The 15916-nt window shown below is 42.9% G+C and overlaps 1 protein-coding gene across 1 annotated transcript in view; it reads left to right on the plus strand.

Annotated features, from left to right (window-relative positions):
• The window catches only part of DDX1 (DEAD-box helicase 1), a 175981-nt gene that overhangs the window by 8559 nt on the left and 151506 nt on the right, over window positions 1–15916 (plus strand). The gene's annotated exons all lie outside the window — the stretch shown is intronic.

Below are 15916 nucleotides of genomic sequence, written 5' to 3' on the forward strand. Positions count from 1 at the left end.
TGCGTGATCCTTAATTTTGCAGGAAACATGAGGGCAAACCGAATCTGTTTGTTTACTAGCTCTGGGCAAACGTCGTTAAAGGCCTTCCGCTGCAAAGTTACTCTCGGTGAAAAGTCTTGGAATACCATAATGCGGCGCGTTTCGTAGGTAAAATTACAAATTTTTCTGTAGTGTTGCAAAACGGTAGACCGGTGAGCAAAGTGTAGAAAACGAGCTATAATCACCTTTGGTCTGCGTGTCTCCTCTCCATCAGCCCGCTGACCCAAGCAATGGGCGCGCTCGAAAAGGCCTCCCGATAGGGAGGCCAAAGATGGAACGATGCTGAGCAGCCATGCCTCCAGCACCCGGGGTAGGTCTGCTTCTGGCAGGGCCTCCGGAAATCCTACAAAACAGAGGTTATTGCGACGAGATCGATTCTCTAAATCATCAAGTTTCTCTTTGCTCACCGCCGCTGCTTTGGTAAGTTCTTCTACCCTTCTTTCCAGGGCGCTGATGTCATCCTCTGTTAGGCTCACACGGCCCTCGAGTTTTTCAGCGCGTGTGTCAAATTCAGTAAGCGTCGCCCTTACATCAGCTATTTGCTCCGACAATTGATGAAGGCGCACATCTAGCGCCACTACTACAGCATGAGAGATTTTGTCTTCCAAGGATTCGCCTTCCATTATAGAGTCCACCTTTGCTGCGGTGGCCATTTTGGAGGTGGGGGCCTTCAGCTTCTCTTTTTCCTTATGAATGGATCTGGTCGCCATGCAGCATCGTTGCCGAACCCGTAGTGATAGCAGGTATGTAGAGCACGCTCGGAGGAACAATCTCGGCACGATTTACCAGCGGGGCATTTAGGATGGTAAGGGATCGCCGGGGAGGCAGCCGGAGCTCGAGGGAAGACACCCTACCAAGCCCACCACATCACGTGATCTCTACATAAAACATTTTATTTTAAAGAATATTAGTATAAATGTACAAACATTTTGGTAGCCCTTTTCAAAAGTCAATGTTTGGCAAAACAAAATGTAAATCAATGACTGCTTTATCAGTGGAGCTAGTAAACTATATTTATTACATTAATTAGATTCTAGATCTCATTAACAGCAAAGCAAACTCCCTCAATTACCAGGCCCTTTGTGTTATACAAAAAATCCTGCCAAAAGCACATTTCAGATCTTTGTAGCAAACCTGACTTACCATGGCAGCAGTAATACCCAGGACTCTCACAGCAACATCCTTGTTTATGAAAAGGTAGCATTGAAATTACCACAGTCTCTAGATCAGGGGTCGGGAACCTTTTTGGCTGAGAGAGCCATGAACGCCACATATTTAAAAATGTAATTCCGTGAGAGCCATACTAACTACAACCCCCCCACCCTCCTGACTCCCCCAAGACCTACCAAATTAATTTACTACAACCCCCCACTCTCCTCACCCCCCCCCCCCCCCCCCCCCCCCCCAAGACCTGCCAAAAGTCCCTGGTAATCCAGCGGGGGTCCAGGGCTCGCAGACAAATCTTTAATAAAAAAGTAAAAATCTAACAAAACCCCCCACCCTCCTGACGCCCCCCCCCCAAGACCTCCAAAATTAATTTACTACAGCCCCCCTCCCCCCAAGACCTGCCAAACGTCCCTGGTGGTCCAGCGGGGCTCCAGGAGCAATCCGGGAGCGATCTCCTGGACTTGGGCTGTCGGCTGCCAGTAGTCAAAATGGCGCCGACGGCCCTTTGCCCTCACTATGTCATTGGGGTTGACCATTGGCGGCGGTAGCCCCTGTGACATAGTAAGGGCAAAGGGCCATCGGCGCCATTTTGACTACTGGCAGCCGACAGCCCAAGTCCAGGAGATCGCTCCCGGATTGCTCCTGGAGCCCCGCTGGACCACCAGGGATGTTTGGCAGGTCTTGGGGGGGGGGGGGGGGCGCGTTGTAGTAAATTAATTTTGGAGGTCTTGGGGGGGCGTCAGGAGGGTGGGGGATTTTGTTAGATTTTTACTTTTTTATTAAAGATTTGTCTGCGAGCCAGATGCAGCCATCAAAAGAGCCATATCTGGCTCCCGAGCCATAGGTTCCTGACCCCTGCTCTAGATTCTAGGCTCATCAAGAGGCCTGCTGACAGTGTATCTTCAGAAGAGGCCAACTAATGTGTGCAATGTCAGTCTCTTGGTAACATAGCATTCAACACTGGTGGGCCGGACATAGTAGTAGCAAATTGCTAAGAACATAAGAATATGCCTTACTGAGTCAGACCAAGGGTCCATCAAGCCCAGCATCCTGTCTCCAACAGTGGCCAATCCAGGCCATAAGAACCTGGCAAATACCTAAAAACTAAGTCTATCCCATGTTACTGTTTCTAGTAATAGCAGTGACTATTTTCTAAGTCAGCTAATGGTTTAATGGAACAAAGTCAGCATGGCTTTACCCAAGGCAAGTCTTGCCTCACAAATCTGCTTCACTTTTTTGAAGGAGTTAATAAACATGTGGATAAAGGTGAACCGGTAGATGTATACTTGGATTTTCAGAAGGCGTTTGACAAAGTTCCTCATGAGAGGCTTCTAGGAAAAGTAAAAAGTCATGGGATAGGTGGCGCTGTCCTTTCAAGGATTGCAAACTGGCTAAAAGACAGGAAACAGAGAGTAGGATTAAATGGACAATTTTCTCAGTGGAAGGGAGTGGACAGTGGAGTGCCTCAGGGATCTGTATTGGGACCCTTACTTTTCAATATATTTATAAATGATCTGGAAAGAAATACGAGTGAGATCAAATTTGCAGATGGCACAAAATTGTTCAGAGTAGTTAAATCACAAGCAGATTGTGATAAATTGCAGGAAAACCTTGTGAGACTGGAAAATTGGGCATCCAAATGGCAGATGAAATTTAATGTGGATAAGTGCAAGGTGATGCATATAGGGAAAAATAACCCATGCCATAGTTACACAATGTTAGGTTCCATGTTAGCAGCTACCACCCAAGAAAGAGATCTAGGCATCATAGTGGATAATACATTGACATCGTCAGTTCAGCGTGCTGCGGCAGATAAAAAGCAAAAAGAATGTTGGGAATTATTAGAAAGGGAATGGTGAATAAAACGGAAAATGTCATCATGCCTCTATATCGTTCCATGGTGAGACCACACCTCGAATACTGTGTACAATTCTGGTCACCACATTTCAAAAAAGATATAATTTATTATTTATTTTATTTAGCATTTTTCTATACCGACCTTCATGGTTAAATACCATATCAAATCGGTTTACATCGAACAGGGATAGAGAAACTGTAACAGACAGAACAACTTTCTTATAATCAGAAGAAACAAAAGTTACATTTAACAAGGACCGTAAACTTGGAAGCTTAAACAGCTGGAAGTAAAGGCCCGAGGAGGGCAATAAATTAAGAACAAAAGAGTCATAGTGGAATCTGAGCTAGTGCTAGTTAAGTTATTAGAAGAGGTACTAATGCATAAGAAGTACTTAGAGGAGGAGCGAGGTTCCATTGCTCGTGAACAAGGTTAATCATCTAATTTGTATCCGAGGGATCCGGGAAGGCTTGGCGGAATAGCCAAGTCTTAAGTTTTTTCTTAAATGTTAGGAGGCAAGGTTCCAGCCTGAGGTATGCGGGGAGGTTGTTCCAGATGGCTGGGCCTGCTATCGAGAAAGCTCGGTCCCTGGTCGAGGTGAGGCGCGTGGCTTTGGTTGGAGGGGCTTGTAGCACTCCTTTGTAGATTTCTCTAATCGGTCTGTTGGAATATGGAGTTTGAAAGGGATTTCAAGGTGGAGGTGGTTATGGATGGATTTGTGTATTAAGGTGAGTGATTTATGTAGGACTCTGTGGTTGACTGGTAACCAGTGTAGGTTTCGGAGGATGGGAGCAATATGTTCTCTCCGGTTGGTGTTGGTCAAAATTCTTGCCGCGGTGTTCTGTATCATCTGTAGTGGCTTGGTGGTTGAGCTGGGTAGGCCTGTGAGGAGAGCGCTGCAGTAATCTATTTTGGCAAATATCAAGGATTGAAGAACTGTCCTAAAGTCGTGGAAGTATAGGAGAGGTTTGAGTCTTTTTAACACTTGTAGTCTGTGGAAGCAATCTTTGGTTATGGTGTTGATCATATTCTTTAGATTAAGGCGGTTGTCGAGTATTACCCCAAGATCTCTTACATGAGTATGGGTGAGAAGGGAGTTGTGGTGTGTCTGTGGAAGGGGGTTGTCTTGGTTGGAGGAAATGAAGAGGAGTTCGGTCTTAGTGGCATTGAGGACCAAATTTAGACTGTTGAGGAGGCTGGTGATAGATTGTAGGCAGTTGTTCCAGAACAAGAGTGATTTGGTAATGGATTCTGTTATGGGAATCAGAATCTGAACATCGTCTGCATAAATGTAGTGAATAAGATTGAGACTTGTTAACAGTTGGCAGAGGGGGAGGAGGTAGATGTTGAAAAGGGTGGGAGGATCCTTGGGGTACGCCAAGAGAAGAATTTGTAGACGGTGATTCTTTATTGTTAATCTTGACTTTAAAGCTTCTGTTACTAAGGAAAGACTTGAACCAGCTGTGGACTGATCCAGATATGCCTATGTCTGATAGGCGATTCAGGAGGATGGAGTGGTTGACTGTGTCAAAAGCCGCCGAGATGTCTAGGAGGATTAGAAGAAAGGAGTGGCCTTTGTCCAGTCCCATAATGATTTGGTCTGTTAGTGAGATGAGAAGGTACAGAGAAGGGCTACCAAAATGATAAGGGGAATGGAACAGCTCCCCTATGAGGAAAGACTAAAGAGGTTAGGACTTTTCAGTTTGGAGAAGAGACGGCTGAGGGGGGGATATGATAGAGGTGTTTAAAATCATGAGAGGTCTAGAACGGGTAGATGTGAATCTGTTATTTATGCTTTCGGATAGTAGAAAGACTAGGGGGCACCCCATGAAGTTAGCATGTGGCACATTTAAAACTAATCGGAGAAAGTTCTTTTTCACTCAACGCACAATTAAACTCTGGAATTTGTTGCCAGAGGATGTGCCCTTCCTGACAGGTGTTGCTCAGATGCTCTAATTGCCTGCTTTTCCTCTACCAAAACCAGCCCTATGTAAAGAGCTATCCTGATGTTTTCCAGCCCTTTGCTACATCTCTGTTGGCATCATGAGAAAGTTCAAAACTCATGGACTGGCACTTCTCTTTATCCTGCAAGAATACTAGCAGAAATGCCAGCTCATGAGTTCTGAATGTGCTTGTGAATCCAGCAAGGATGCAGGAGAGTGCTGGGCAGTGATAGATACAGTGGCTTGCAAAAGTATTCGCGCCCCCTCCCCCCCGAAAAGTCAGCAGTTTTGTGTGGATTACAAATGACACAACACAGACTGTTCAAGACAATATGCTTGCCAACTACTATGCTCTTAAAGTAAAATTTCAGTCATTCATTATTTCTCTGCATTTTTTGTAAAATAAAATTAAAAGCTAAATGAATGCTGCTTGCATAAGTATTCAACCCCTTCAGCCTAGAACTTGGTAGAACCACCTTTTCCTGCAATAACAGATTTAAGTCTGTTGTGGGGTTTTACCAGCTTTGCACAGTGGGAGTGATTTTCTTCCTAGCAGATTTGCTCCAGATTCGTTGGATGACACTTAGAACTGCCATTTTCAAATAGTGCCACAGATTCTTGATTGAATTGAGATCTAGCCATTGTAGAACATTCACTTTTTTGTTTAACCACTGTGTTGCTTTGGCCTTGTGCTTGGGATCATTGTCCTGCTGAAAGGTGAACTTTCTCCCAAGTTTTTTTAGCAGACTGAAGCAGGCTGTATGTTGAATCATCCATCCATCCTTTAATTTTAACAAGATTCCTAGTCCTCGCTGAGGAAAAGAATCCCCACAACATGATGCTGCCACCTCCACACTTTATTCTTCGGATGGTGTTTGCTGAGGAATGTCTAGTGTTTGGTTTGCGCCACACATAGTATTTTGAATTTTGGCCAGAAAACTCCATTTTTGTCTCATCTGACCAGAAAACTTTGTTTTATTTATTTAAAAGTTCTTATATTCCGCTACTGCCTAGAATCTGTTCAGCACGATTACAATAAAACAATCCTAAAATCAGCATTATACGATATAATACATGACAACATAAAATCAATATGCATACATAAGATCAATACATTGTTATACTGCTTCACCCAAATGCTTCTTAAAAAAAAGTTTTTAATGCCTTTCTAAACACTTTAAGAACCTGTTGGCATCTGAGATCAGCAGGCAGCTTATTCTACTCATTTGGTGCTATTAATGAAAAAATGCCCTCTGTTTTAGCCCACCTGAACTTTTTAACCGGGGGAATAACCAATAAGTCGATACCCTCAGACCTTAGTACGTGGTTTGGAGTAGAGAGCTCAATATGATCTCGCAGTACACAAGGAGAGATGGTGTTCAAAAGTTTAAAAACAGTCAACAACCTAAACCTATTCCTCCATTTGACTGGGAGCCAATGTAAGTCCCTCAAAACTGGGGTTATGTGTTCGCTTCTCAAAACCAACTATAATTCGGGCAGCTGCATTTTATACTAACTACATGACATGTTTCAGCCTGCCCAGAAGGCCAACATACAAAATCCCGCAGTAATCCAAATGATTAAGAACCAGGGCCTGAATAACCATTCTAAAAAATCCTGGGGTCAGCAAGGATCATAAAGGTCGCACTAGCTTAAGTTTGTAAAATGCAGTTTTAGTAAAATGATAAATTTGCTCTTTCATAGATAATTGGGTGTCTAAAAAGACTCCCAAACACTTTATCTGTGACTGAATAGGCACCGGTAGGGTTTTAGATAGGCAAACTTCCTGCCTGATCTTAGGCTTAAAAACCTTACCCACCCATGGGATCATTTTCTTCATATTTAGGAACAAACAATGGTTAGTCAGCCATGATTGTAATTGTTGACAAATCTCCTACAATCTGTCTTCCAGAACATCCCCCCTCAGGGTGCATGGCAGAAAAAATTGAATGTTGTCTGCATATATGAAATATTTAACATTCATTGTTTTGAAAAATGGCTTCTATGGGGGCCAAATAGATATTAAAAAGTACTGACGACAAAGCTGAGCCCTGTGGAACTCTCCACCCAGGTCCAGGCAGCCCAACAGAGTATCCATTACAGTTAATAATAAATACTCTGTAGAATGGTTCCTACGGAAACCAAATTGACACTCAATCAACAGCTGTCTTATCAGACATATTTTCCATCTACTCTAACACTATTTTTTCCAAAACCTTCACAACTGTGGGTAAATCTGATGTTGGCTGCTAATTTGATAACTCAGTGGAAGGCAACTTGTCATCCTTAATAGGCCTTACTGTGGCCTGTTTCTAAACCTCAGGGAGACTGCCATCAACCAGCGACCTATTAATCATTATTTTCATGATATCAAATATAACAGTGTTCAGATTTTTAATTATTTGAAAAGCACAGGTGACCAAAACAAAAATGGATGATCTCAAACTGGGGACTTTAGTCTCCACTTCCTTTAATAAGATCATATCAAAATCTGACCATTGATCCTGTATGGAACTTACAGCCTCACTAACTGATTCCATTGAAATAAGGCCAGTTTGTTGGAGGCTTTCTGTTGTACTTTTGTAATTCTTTAGCTGATTTTTTTTTTTTTTTTTAAATCAGGAGAGACAGTCTGTACTATGATGGGCTTCTTCGTTGCTTGCCTAACAATATTAAACAAATCTAATGGCTTATTAATTGATTGCTAAAATTTAGAGACCTAATAATCCCTTTTTCTCAGTCGATAAGCAGGCTGAATTAGCCCTATTTGGGTGATGTCACAGATGGCGCACTCTAACATCTTCTTGGAGAAGATGTCTAAGTTTTGATGTGCTGCGCCTGTGCGGCACTTCCCACGTATAGAGTGTCCTCACTCTCTTCAGTTTCTGCCTGAGTGCGAAAAAAAACAAACTTTTTTTTTTTCTCCATCTCTCTCTTCAAAATTTTTCTCCTTAATGCTAGCGAAACCCAAACAGCACTTTTAAGTATTAACATGACCTCTAGAAAACCAGGCTTTAAGTATTGTCAGTGTAGACACATTGTTCGTAACTGATAATCATAATTATTGGTATATTTGTCTCTGCCTGCATCATGACCAGGCGATTTGTAGAGCCTGCGGTCGAATGTCACCCAGAACTCAGAGACAAAGGGCCATAAAAATTGCCAGCCTCCGGGATTGAGAAGGAACTTCATCGACCTCAGGAAGCTATGCGCCCACTCTAGGACGTTCTGTCCAATCGTCCCCATGCCCAAAATCAAGGTCTTATGATGTGGCCAGACATTACTAGTCAGTGGAGCCAAAGAGGAAAAGGTTGCGGACACCCAGTGTTGAAGGTAAAATAGAGACCTCCAGCTCATGCCCCGCACGGTCCTGATGTACTTGTGCCGGCTGCACTGCTGAACGACAAAGCGCCTTCTTCTAAGGAGCTAGATACCTCCACACAGGAGTCAAAAAAAAAAAGGCATGATGCAAAGCGTGCCACTACAATCTCAGAGCAGGATGCGTCAGTGCAGACTTCCAGTAAGAAGCCGAAGCATTCTGTCTTGGCGCAGACTGCGTCGCACCCCTTGAAGATTGATGCATCGGCACAGACTCACCACTCGGCATATCGACAAATTCTCACAGTCTATACGGCGCCTCTTCGACTCACGGAAGATGTTCATACCAGTCAGCATCATGAGGTCCAGAGCCATCGGACAAATAAAAGATCACCATCTCAATCTCGATGCAGTATGGATCCCAATCTAGACATACTATCCCACCCTCCTTGGGTATTTCCTCCAAAGCCTCTTTCTATTAGCTCGGGTTCTTCGCAGGGCAACTGGTCAGAGTGTTCAGGATTATCTTCTCACTCTCATCTTAACAGATTTATTCTCCAAGAAGAACTTTCTACAAGACAGACCTCTTCTACACAGGAGCATGATTCTTGGGTGCCTCAACGGTCTTCAGAGATTTTAACCGCAGCTCTGTGCTGGCAGAAATCAATCTCCCAGTTTCCTCAAGTGAGACCACAACATCCAAAACTTCCTGAAGATGTGACCATGTCTCTTTCACAGGAGGCAATTAATCAGATTTCTTCAATTATAAGAAACCTTGCACCCACAGGTGTCACCACCTCATGTTCCAGGTCCAGTTGGGGATGCACCGCCAGCCAGCTCCCCCAAATCAACTTCATTTCCTCCAGATGAAACCCAAGTCAGAGAGCATCATTCCTCTGAATCAGTGTCTCAAGGTTCCCCGGGTGACCATTCCCTGGATAGCTCAACTGATATACCATCGGATCCACCAAAAGAGTTTCCTGACCACTCCTCTCTACTGGATGATCTCGATTTGTAGAAAAGCTAGGCAACTCCCTGGGAGTAGAGGTTTAATAATTACCTGACTTTCGAGAGGAGGTATTCAGAATTCTGAAAATACTAATGTTCCAGCTGAACCATCAGCTCTTCCATCTCACAAATTATTGGACTCTGTTCTCTCAAGAACATGGGAATCACCTCAGTCCATTCCTCCTGTTTCTAGGAAACTTGATTTGAAGTTCAGATTACAAAAATCCACCTACAGAGATGTTCAGCTTCCTCACGCATCGGTGGTTGTAGAAAGAGCAGTGAAGCGAGCAAAGAAAACTAGGCTCCATTCATCCACCCTTTCCCCCAAATAAATGAACACAGAATCCTCGATGAGTATGCCAAAAAGACCTTTCAAAATGCAATGCTAACTTTACGTATACAGCAACATCAATTTTACATAGTTCAGTACCTCTACGAATCTCTTCAGTTATTAAAACCCTTTCTTTGGTCAGAGGCAGGCCAGCCGATAACGCCTCAACCATTCTACTACATGGAAGAAGGTCTATGTCACTTACTTAGAATGGTATACGAGTCCTTCGAAACATTTTCTGGGACTTCTGCCATGGCAATCGCTGCTCGGCACATAGCATGGCTCTGTTCTAGCTGTATTAGGGAAGACATCCATGAAAAACAATCTAATCTTCCCTGCATAGGGGACAACTTATTTGGCGACAAATTCAGGATACGGTGGCCCAATTAAAGGAGCAAAACATTGCAGTTCAGTCCCTCTCAGGAACCATAGATTTTCAGATGTCTGCATGATGTTTTTACCAGTGAATGCCATTCTATTACCTACAAAAACAGTTTTAAGAATTTTCCACCATGCAGAATTCAACAATTTCAGCCATATCCAGTTCCACATCACAGCCTCAGTCTGCCCAAACTAGACCTCGCCAAAGGGACAGAAGGCAACAAAAAACCATCCCAGACCTTCTTCAAAACGTCCACCATCTTTTTGAAGATGTCTCAGCCACAGCCAGGTTTTCCAGTAGGGAGGAGAATTCAGAGTCATTTCTCAGAATGGAGCGGAATCACCACAGATCACTTGGGTACTTCAGATTGTTCACAAGGGTTATCTAAATTTCCTTTACCACCCTACCCTTCCTTGCCATACTGCCGCGATGAAGGATACTTCTCATCTACCTCTTCTAGAGCAAGAGATATAGGTTTTGCTCCAGCAGCGAGCAATCCAGTTGGTTCACAAGCACAAGATCAAGTCAGGATATTATTCCCAATACTTCTTCATTCTGAAACGCTCAGGGGATTCCGCCCTATTCTGGACCTACACTCCTTAAACAAGTACCTCTGGAAAGAGAAATTCAAGATGACATCCCTCAAGTTAGTTCTACCATTCATACAGCAGAACAATTGGATGTGTTCACCGGACTTCAAGGATGCATACACCCATATTCCAATACATCCCTCCTGTTGGCAATTCCTGTGTTTCCAGATGAACTCCAAACACTACTACAGAGTTCTGCCCTTTGGTCTTTCCTTGGCTCCCCGAGCCTTCACCAAATGCCTGGTTGTGGCAATAGCTCATCTAAGACGTCAAGGGATTCGGATATTCCCTTTCCTAGACTATTGGCTAATTGTTTCTCCCGACCAGATTTCCTTATCTCATCAACTGGAGATAATCTCTTGTCTAGAGTCTCTGGGTTTCCTTATCAACTATGAGAAATTGGTACTCAAAACCAACTCAAATTCTACAATTCATAGGAGCCAGAATAGACTCCATACAATCTTTTGCATTCCTTCCCCAGGAAAGAATCAACCAAATTCATAATCTATGTACAGACTTACTTTTAAAATCAAGAGTTGCTGCCCGCTAGGTTATGATTCTGTTGGGTCACTTGGCGGCTGCCATCCACGTACTTGCCTGTACTTGCATACTCATGCGGTGCCTTCAGTGGGGATTAAAAGCACAATGAGTTCAATATCTTCAACCAATGTCCACCATAGTGACCTTGTTGGAATCTTTGGTGAAGGACATATGATGGTGGTTGAATCCAGAGATTCTGATAGTTGGAGCTCCTCTTCGGGATCTGGCCCACACCCTAGTCCTCACCACAGATGCCTCCACACAAGGTTGGGCATGCATCCCCTACATTAGCAGACCCAAGGTCAATGGTTCCAAGCCAAAAGGACATATCTCATAGCTCCAGAAGATTTGATATGCTGTAATAGCCTTTATGCATCTATTGCAAGGTCATGCTTTGATTCATACCGACAATCAGGTGGCCGTGCTTTACATAAACAAACAAGGCAGGTCAGGTTCCTGGATTCTTTACAGAAAAACAGTTTGGATCTGGGAGTGGGCTCTCAACAACTCAGTAGTGTTGAGGGCAACTTACCAGGGATAGTTAACATGGTAGCTGACCGTCTCAGCAGAATTTTTCATCTCCACAAATGGTCACTCAACAAATCAGAAGCAAATCAGATTTTTTCAACAATGGAGTTGTCCTTAGACCTTTTTGCAACAGAATTGGAATGTTCGTTGTGTTTTCTCAGGTTGCCCAAGCCGTCTCAGGAACAAACAAGATGCTTTCCTGATGTCATGGTCTCCTTTATGCCTTTCCTCCAATCATAAGAACAGTTCAGAAATTGATTCAGGACCAATCTCACATGATTCTCATAGCACCTGCATGGCCGAGACAACCCTGGTTCACTTATCTAATACAGTACTCCAAAAGCAAACTCTTGGATCTCTGTCAAGACCCACATGTCTTAACTCGAGGGCTTTCCTCTTCATCCTCTGCACTCCTCCCTCCACCAGACAGTCTGGATGTTGAATGTTCTATCTTACAGGAATTAACTCTCAGTTGATATTCAACAGATTATAATAGCAGCGAGAGAGCCATCAATCAGAGGTAACTGCTCTTTCAAATGGAAGAGATGTCAAATGGTGTCAAACTCAAGGCGTTTCTCCATTTTCCTCGGCACCTACAGAAATCCTCTTACTTGCTTCACCTCTCCAAATCAGGCTTAGCTACTTCATTGGTCATAGTACACCTAAGCGCTATAGCTGCTTATCATGAGAAACAGACATAATGACCCCTCGATAGCCTCTCATCCTCTATCTCATTTTATAAAAGGACTTTTTAATCTTCATCCTCCAGTTCCCTGAGATCTGCATGTAGTCTTATCAACCCTAATGAAAGCTCCCTTTGAACTGCTACAGTTTTCTCATTTGAAATATCTCACTTGAAAGGTGATTTTTCTAGCAGCAATAACTTCAGCCTGAAGAGTAAGTAAACTACAAGCTTTCCTTATTTACAGTTTTACCATGACAAGGAAGTTCTCCGGACTCATCCTAAATTCCTACCCAAAGTGGAATCAGTCTTTCACATTAATCAGTTCATTATGCTTCCAATATTCTTTCCCAGGCCTCATGCCACCAAGAGAGAATCTTTATTCCACATGTTAGACTGTAAGAGAGCATTGGCTTACTATAAGCAAAGGACTTGGTCTCATCAACAGTCTTCTCAATTGTTGATATCATTTAACTCCAACTCACTGGGGGTTGCAGTCTCCAAAATGACTATATCAAGTTGGATCGCAAACTGTTTTCAGTTCTGTCATAATTCAACACATTCCCCTGTCAGGATCAGTTTCAGCGTGTCAGGTGCGAGCCACAGCTTCTTCTACAGTGCATAAAGATATATGTAGGGCTGCTACTTGATTCTCAGTCCACACCTTTACTGCTCACTACTGCCTGGACCGTTTAACAGCCGTGGATAGCGGACTAGGGCTGGGAGTATTATCCAGTGTGCTAGATCAGAAAACCATGGCCACTGGAGAGTGTGTGTGGTTTAAAAAAACCAACCAAACAAACAAAAAAAAACCGGGTGTGTGCATGTGAAAAGAAAAGCATGGAGTAACAGGTGAAAATAAACCATCACCTCTATTCCATACCTGGCGCTGGGCCTGTGGAGACATCCTGCCGCAATCCCTGCAGGATGCCTGGTCATGGCAAAACTTAAAGACTGGGGTCTGTTCATTTACCTGACCGCTGCAATGGTCAGGGAGTTCAAAGGATCATTATCTGTGTTCTCTACACACACACAGAGTTCAATTCCGGAGCCTATTCTCTGGGGCAGAAGGCCGGCCCTTTTGTAATAATCCACAACTTCTTGTCTTAATGAACAATTTTTATTAGTAAAATGCAAGAAATGAATATATAATTAGTCTTTCTTAGAAGCATAGTGCATCTAACAGTGACGTACTCTAGCCTGCTCTGCTCTCTGGGTTTTCCCCAATACAAGATACATTATTGTCTTATATACATGTATGACTGACAATGTGTGTTTGGTTTTTTTTCTTTTTCCTCTTTTGATTTGGGATGGCTCCCTTATTTGGAGTGGAGAACTACTGAACCTTTACCTAAACTAATGATGTCAAAATACCGTTATCTGGTATACTCCCCCCATTCCGTGTTCAGTAACTAGGCCTTGAGCTGGAGACAAACTGCTTCTGTTTCTCATCCAAGGTCTGTTTTGCCTGCTCATAAAGGCAAAATATATTCTTTTCTCTTGTGCAAAACTGTTCCATTAATTTCATTATTTAATTATTTAATCCAGATTATCTTCAGGTCTTAGGGGCCATGGTATCACTGAAAAGTACTGTTTGGGGCTCACCAAGAGAGGTGAGGAGAAGAATAGACAGTATAGCTAATTCAGCTTGCTTATCTGCCGGAGAAAAAAGCAATTTTGCTTACCGTAAAACAGTGTTTTCTGAAGATAGGGTGAATTAGCATATGTCCCCGCCCTCCTCCCTGGGCAGTCTTCTTTCTTCTGCCTGCTCTTACTCTTCCTCATGGTTCTCTTCTCTATGGTTTATAACAAACTGAGGACAATGCAGGCAGTTGCATGGGAAGGTACCATGCAGGCGTGCGGGAGCAAAGCTCTGCACATTCTAAGAGAAGTTCCTGTCTCAGGCTGCCAGGGGGCACTCCAGTAACGTGCATCTGAGGCCACTTAGCACAGATAGAATATTTACTAAGATGTTCTTGTCTGTTGGTATTAGTGTTGATTATCTGTGTTGGACCCAGGAAAAGGTATTGCTGAGATTTTTCTTGTGGCATTCTCCAAGAGTCATTTAGAATATTTTCAGTTTTTGTCATTGTTGGAGAGGCAAGTTGGTCAGTAAAAGTATCTGTATTCACCTGAGAGAGAGGGGTAGGCGAACGTGAGTTGAAAACAAATATAAATAAGGAAGAAGCTGAAATGCAACATTTTTAAAATTTGTTTTTTGCGGTAGTGGTTATGCTGCTGTCTTAGGTACATATGTTAGTGATTATGGTAGTTGCAGAATAAGTGTTGTAGCTTTGCCTATCTTACAGCAGGTATGCTTAAACAGGTTCTTAAGGGCCCCCCAAGCCAGTCAGGTGTTCAGGTTATCTCCAACAAATATGCATGAGATTTATTTGCATGTACTACCTCCTAGGTATGCAAATATTTTTCATGCATATTCATTTGGGATATTCTGAAAACCCGAATGGCTGGGGGAAGGGGGCAGAAGACTTGTTTAAGCACCCCTATCTTACAGATGCCAGTTTTAGTAAATTGCTTAATTATGAGACGCTTGTGGAAATGGAGAATATGAAGTCAGAGAAAAATCCATGACACATTTATTCCTCTCAATTTTATATCCTGTTGAGGTATGCCATAGACCTTCCTTGATTAGAGTTTCATTTTACTTCTATAAGGATCCTTTGTTTGTCTTCACCATCTCTACAGGGAAGTTATGCTAGATATCACCCTTTCTTTGTGAAGAAATATTTTCCAATGTTATTTCCGAGTCTGCCTTCTTCAGAGTCTCATATTATGATCTTAAAATAAATAAATAAAGAAAGGGGTGATCAAATCAGGTCCTCAAAAGCTACAAACAGATCTGGTTTCAGGATATCCACAAAGAATTGTATTCGAATACACCTCATGCAAATTCATTGTGGATATCCTGAAAACCATATCTGTTTGTGGCTCTTGAGGGAACTTAGTTGGCCACCTCATTTTAGAACCTCCTTTCATGGACACATATTTGCTCCTTGTGTATTGGGTATACCTTTTGAGGTATTTGAATGTTAGTTTCTATCATATTCCTCTCTATCCTGTATAGGATATATATATATATATGTAGTTCCTTAAGTCTGATTTCATAGGATGTTTGTTGCAGACTGTGCATCATTTTGATAACCCTTCGCTGAACTGTTTCTTTTCTGTATATATCCATTTGGAGATATGGCTTCTAGAGCTGGACATAATACTCCAGTTAAATCTCAACCAGGGTTGTAAAGAGACCTCAGGTGCCAGGTAGCTAAAAATTGGGCACTTGCTGTTAGGGTGGCTCCTGGATATAGGAAATGCCACCATTGCTGAGAACAGGTCACGGATGCTGGAACTGAGAAGCTACTAAGACCAGGGCCCAGGTTGAGATGCTGTGGCCTAGAGCTGCTCTGTTGCAAGTTTTAAACTGGTTTGTGAGAGGGGGGGGGGGGGGGGGGGGGAAAGAAGGGAGGAGAGAGAGCAAAGAAAAGTAGAAAAAAAAAACTTAAAAGACAAAAGAG

This window comes from Rhinatrema bivittatum, chromosome 3, assembly GCF_901001135.1.
Source record: "Rhinatrema bivittatum chromosome 3, aRhiBiv1.1, whole genome shotgun sequence".
Lineage (NCBI taxonomy): Eukaryota > Metazoa > Chordata > Amphibia > Gymnophiona > Rhinatrematidae > Rhinatrema > Rhinatrema bivittatum.